Raw genomic sequence first — 6,702 nt, forward strand, 5'->3', positions numbered from 1 at the left:
AGGGAAGCTCGGAGCCGTCGAACACGCTATCCCATCAGCCCTCCGCCGCCGCGAGGAGCGAGACGGAGCCTCGGTTAAATGGAACGAAATCGCTCGGCACAATTACCCCTTTCAGACCTCCTCTTTACAGGAACCCGCCAACCCAAAACATCCGAAAGAATAATTAGACGTTAAGTCACTTTAGGCCCCGATCGGAGACGTGCGGGTTGGGCCTCTTTTCGGGTGGGGGGCGGAGGGGGGCGTTCCTGGCGAACAGCGGGCGAGAGGGGTGTGGGGATTGATTCGGGGTTGTGGCCCTGGTGTCTCCGTGGAGATATTGAGTGGCACCGGACGTGCACCGCGTGATGTGCCAATCCAACGAAAAGGACACATCACCACCGTCCAGCGATCAATCTTTTCTCCGTTTGTTTTTTTTTAGACGCGCTGGTGTTTTCCCTTCTGTTGTGCGATACTCAGCGCACTTTTGTTTTGCACAGCGGATGTGTCATCATAGTTGTTCACCGCTTTTGATGCAAAATGTTCTAACTGTGTAGAGTCTGTAATCTACCGCGGCTTTCTTGCCAGGTCTCTCTTGAAAAAGAGATTCATAATCTCAGCTAGGCTAACCTGGTTAAATAAAGGTAAAATAGAAAATAAAAATGAGTATTGTGTATCGGTAAACTTCATGTGACCTACGAAAAGGATCTGAAAAGGATCTGCAGCATTTCAGGTTGTGTCTTTCTGTCACCTTCAAGGTGTCTGCAGGTATATGAATGAACCTCTATCCAGATCCACATACACTCAATCAGACCTGGGTTAATCACGTAATTATTTTGGATTCAAATGATTGTCTGTGCTCGATTGATCTTGCCTGGTGCAATTGAGCCAACCAAGAGGACCAGAAGGCCATGCTTGCACATTTTACTTTTTGAAAGTATTGAGAGTCACTCTTGGGCCACGGGGTTGTTGACAGATTTATGCCATGTTCGTGAGGTCATTTCTCCCATAGAGGCATGAGATTTTGGCCTGTCTCATAACATTAGCCTGTCAACCTGCGTCCCTTCTAAAGGCCTCCCCCGGAAACACATCTGGAGGATCAATCCTCCTTATATTCATGGGGGGTGAAGCATTCAGAACTCAAGCATTCGGCAGTCAGAGCGTGGCCTGAATTTCGGTTCAGCCAGGAGGTGACCTTGTCTTAAGAGACGGCTGGTTTCTTTCGTCTCTCCCCCCCGATCAATACTTCATAATCGATGCGTTTTGGGCTCCCTTTGTCTGAAATTTCAAGACCGCTTTCATGTAATAAGCGCGATTTAACGACGGAGCGGAGCGATTAGCGCATCAATGCCTCAGACGGCACACAAAGGCGCTGGGGAGAGACGCGGTATCAGCAGACAATCGCCAGGGCCGGCTCTGTCCCTGAACAAAACACCCAACGCCGCCTAATAACTGCACACGCACCGCCCCGTCTGCAACACGAGACGGTATCAAATACTTTATTAAGGAGTCTTACCGAGAAAAATTAAAAAGGATCGCTAACGTAGCATGCGTGGTTTATTATATTAATGCATATGGGCTCGGCTAATTAAAACAAAGTATATCATCTTTCAGAATTAAATGACTGTATAGTGGCCCTGTGAAAACGGGGAATATGATATGTTCTCTTAAAAGCTGCACTGCAGAGAATGCAGCAGTGGCATTGAAGGCCACAGCACCTCAGCTCTCTATCCTCATAGCAATGAACGACTGACTACTGCTTTTTCCCTGCTAGTTATCTGCCTTACATGGGGATTGCCATATACAGTATGGAGACCAGATCAGGGTCAAACGCTTAATTGCTTTGGATTCAAATACTTCTCTGTGCTCGACTGATCTTGCCTCACGTGCCATCAGATATTTCCATGCTGGTATGGCGACCGGCCAAGAAGAGCCGCTAATTGCGTGGGGATTCTGGTGCTCGTGAAGTGAGAACGGCCTCTCTCTGTAGACCAAATGAACCCTTTGTTGTTTTCTCAAGTTAGTTAACTGTGTCGCTAGTCGACGGTAGCCTTCATCTCGCCCCTCCTAGGAAGACTCCGCAGGTTGTCAGGCGAACGTGTCCCTTTCTACGGCAGTGTTCTGTTTGGGGTTTCTCTCAATCAAAGTCAATAAATGAATAAATCAATCACTCAAATGGTGCAGCGCCGTTTGCATTATGGCTGTCGTAAGGAGCTTCAGTAGGAGGAGTCAGCTTCCGGGGAGAGCCTGGTGACGGAGCCCTGGGTTAGTGGCACCTCTGGTGGAAGTGCCCCGCGGGGAAATGCATCCCCAAAAAAAGCCAAAGAACCGCAACTTTCATACCCGTACCCAAGGCTGGTAAGCTCACAAGCACAAGTGACTATGGTCCGATTTTCCTGCAGTCTGCGGTAATTAAAGGCTTGGAGCGCACAGTCCTTGGCCGGCTCGCTAAGGACACAGGGGAATAGCCAGATCCACTTCAATTTGTCTATGAACCTACTCCAGGAGTGGAGGATACATGATGTTTCCTTCTTTAAAAAATATAATCTCACTGGTTTATACCGAGTGACTGTACTATTAATATGAAGAATTATAACTTTTTTGTAGGTTTATCATCCAGTTCTCGGCAGCCAAACATCTGCATAAATAACAGAAATTCATGGTGAATTGAGAAATTGACAAGAAGTACGTTTTTTTTGTCATTGCTAATACTTTTAACATGAAGAAAGAATTATTCAAAACAATTTTAGAAGATTTCTCATCCAATTCTCTACAATCAAATATCCTAATGAATAACAGAAAGCGTGTTACTGTCATATGGATGCGAATTCTCTGCCAGTGGATCATCAATTTTCTCACTGGTTGCATTGTGACTTGTTAAGGCAGTGTTACTAGAAACCCTCATTACCAGCAAGGGGTACCCATATAGCCTGTCCCGTTCACACTGTACCCTAATGATAGTGTTTATAGCAGACCGCTTATACCCTGTCCAGTTCACACTGTACACTAATGAGTGTTTATAGCAGACTGCTTATACCCTGTCCAGTTCACACTGTACACTAATGAGTGTTTATAGCAGACCGCTTATACCCTGTCCAGTTCACACTGTACACTAATGAGTGTTTATAGCAGACCGCTTATAGCCTGTCCAGTTCACACTGTACACTAATGAGTGTTTATAGCAGACCGCTTATACCCTTTTCAGTTCACACTGTACACTAATGAGTGTTTATAGCAGACCACTTACAGCCTGTCCCGTTCACACTGTACACTAATGAGTGTTTATAGCAGACCGCTTATAGCCTGTCCCGTTCACACTGTACACTAATGAGTGTTTATAGCAGACCGCTTATACCCTTTCCAGTTCACACTGTACACTAATGAGTGTTTATAGCAGACCGCTTATAGCCTGTCCCGTTCACACTGTACACTAATGAGTGTTTATAGCAGACCGCTTATAGCCTGTCCCATTCACACTGTACACTAATGAGTGTTTATAGCAGACCGCTTATACCCTTTCCAGTTCACACTGTACACTAATGAGTGTTTATAGCAGACCGCTTATAGCCTGTCCCGTTCACACTGTACACTAATGAGTGTTTATAGCAGACCGCTTATAGCCTGTCCCGTTCACACTGTACACTAATGAATGTTTATAGCAGACCGCTTATAGCCTGTCCCGTTCACACTGTACACTAATGAGTGTTCATAGCAGACCTCATATGGCTCATCCTCTTCGTACTGCACACTAATGACAGTGTTACTTGGAGACCTTGGATCGCCTGTCTAGCAGACCAGGCTTCAGAGGAGGATTACAGGAATGAAATTGGAAAAGTTCCTAGACTGCTGTAAAACAGTCTCTTTGTACAATGTTTAAAAGGACCAAGGACATTATTACAGATATTTGAGCTGATAGAAATAATTAGAAAGAACCCCCACAGTCTCGACACATATAGAAGGGAGATTAACAGAAGTTATACTTTATGAGGAAAGAAAAAGGAAATTGTGTTGCCGTTTCATACATTTATATGATACATTTATTCAGAACCATCTTACTTTCAGCTTTCAGGCTAACCAAAACTCCACAAACACTCGTCAGAATTGCATGTCAAATCAGCCTAGGTGTGGAACAGCCTGGTCAAGAGGTCAGGTAAAGGTATTCTGACCCCACACGCTCTCTAACAGTGGGCTCTGCCAGCTCAACACAGAACGGTCTTAGAACACCTGCTAATTAGACAACTACAGGAATTTGTTTCCATGAGGACATGAGTATTAAGTCCAACAACATCTAATCTTCCCCCAATTTCAAGGCATGCCACCTTATTTTTGTCATACGGTCTTGTATGTGATAATTACTGTTATGTACAGTATTTAAATTAGGTCATTATTTCTGCTTGTTTTGTTTTTGTAGGGATGAAGATAAATCTCTCTATATAAGGTCCAGATATCACTAAAACTGGGTCCACACTTACATTACATTACATTACATTATTGGCATTTGGCAGACGCTCTTATCCAGAGCGACGTACAGTTGATTAGACTAAGCAGGAGACAATTCTCACCTGGAGCAATGTATGGTTAAGGGCCTTGCTCAAGGGCCCAACGGCTGTGTGCAGATCTTATTGTGGTTACACCAGGGATCGAACCAACGACCTTGCGGATCAAAGTCACGTACCTTAACCACTAAACTTAAGACTAAACCAGTAGCCCAGGACAGTGATGTGAAGGGAAATGGTTGAGCCTTTTGGAGGGTACAGAAGGCTACACTGTTTATGCTGAAATAAAATAAACATGAGCATAAAAAACCCTTGATCTAGCATATTGAGGACAGCATCTTCCACCCCGCTTTTACTCGATCTGATTGGCTATCTGCTTGCCTCTGAACACTATTATTCAAAAAACCCTTTTTAAATCCATTGGCGAATTAATCTGGAGCAGGGCTGCATTCATGTTAAGCACCTCATCCATTTTGTGCTTTCCGAACAGTGAATGTGCCACCCTCCGGATTGGTTTCAGGGCCCAAAATGGTCTCTCGCACCGTTTTTCTTTTTGTTTCGTTTTGAGTTTTTTGTTTTTCCGATGTCATTCCGCGGGAAGCCCGCTCCGACTCAGAGACGGAGCGTCGTGTGGCTCATCCCACCGGCCCATTCCCATGGCCCCCTCAATCAATCACAATGAAAGCCTGTAGCCCCCCCCCCCCTTCAACCCCCAACCTCCTCCCAGTAAACAATTTCCTTCTGCCAAGCAAATGGAGACAGGGTGGGGGGTGGGTCTGGGAGAAGTTAGAGGGTTTCAGGGGTGGTGGGGGGGGGGGGGGAGGCAGAGTTACCCAGGAGGAAACAGAGAAACAACCCAATTATTCCCGGCAAGGACAACACCTCCATCTGCACCACTCCTCTGCCTGTCAGGTTGCCTAGGTTTCCCATCATGCCTTCGCCTTCCACCAACCGTGATGGTTCTCAGGTCACTTCTGATCGGGTAATTACTGTAAGCTACAATGAGCATTTTCTTTGCAGATTAATTTCCTTTTAAATTACACACAGTACCAATCCTGAGTTCAAATATTACTTGTTATGGATTTAAATTTACTTTCTGCCTTTTTGACTAAGCTGGCCTGGTGTATTGGAACAAATGAACCAAACCAATAACCAAAAAACAACCCTGCCATCTGGTCCTCTAACCAGGCTCAAATGCACCAGGCAAGATCAATAGAGCACAGACAAGTATTGGAGTCAAAAACAAATACTACTTGAACCCAGGCCTGGTAATTATGTACTTGTTTACATGCTGTCCATTTCTATGGCTGGGTTCTAAAGGATCAGTTGAGGAAAAGGGGTCCATGAATTTGAAACAGCAGCCTCCTGGTTTCATCAGCACTAGCCCTGCAGTGCGGTCCTGTGGTATCCCCTGGGCTACAGGTGGCAGAGCACACGTCTGAAATAGCACCTTATCAGCCGCTGTTATCTATGGGGCACCATCTGAAGCACATAATGAACAGGACTCGAGGAATCCATCCCAGCGAGTTTTTCTCAAACAGCACAAAGGAGAAAATCCGCAGCAATAGGCAGCCCAAGGCACACAGACAGGGATCCCTAATAAGAAGTATTGATTTCTCCGCTTCTTTAAGTAGGCCAGAACTGTTGGCTCTGGGAAAACATGTTGTAACGTTTAAGCAGCGTTTGTGTAACCGTTGGCTGCAACACGCACCGTTTCTCTTTTTTCTCCTAAAGCCTGAGAGAGGGATGAGTTCCAAGCTTTCTGTGGGCGGAGATGGCAAAGAGCCACATCCATCCATTTAACCCTGAGCTCAGGATCGTGCTCTCCCTGCTCACGATCTGAGGGGATGCAACAGCTTCTCCCGCTCTGACATCACAACAACAACAACAATGGGCAAACAATACATTATCTATTGCGACATCACAACCGCAGTCGTGTGGATAGACAGACATCACCCGTTATGACATTACAACACCAGCTATGGTAAATGAACAGCATCAAAGATAGGAAAACAAACACATCATCACCCTAAACTGGCATCACAACAGGCATAATGATATTGTGCTACTGCTCAACCTAAGCACAATGAAAGCATATCTCCAGTAATGGAAGCACCATGCCATCCACTGTAATGTCACCTTTCTTCTACAATACACCTGCTTCTCCACTTAGAAGCAAAAAATACTCATTTATCAAGGAAAAGCCTGCACACTTTCTCAGTGACAAACC

This window comes from Conger conger, chromosome 18 (genome assembly GCF_963514075.1).
Source record: "Conger conger chromosome 18, fConCon1.1, whole genome shotgun sequence".
Lineage (NCBI taxonomy): Eukaryota > Metazoa > Chordata > Actinopteri > Anguilliformes > Congridae > Conger > Conger conger.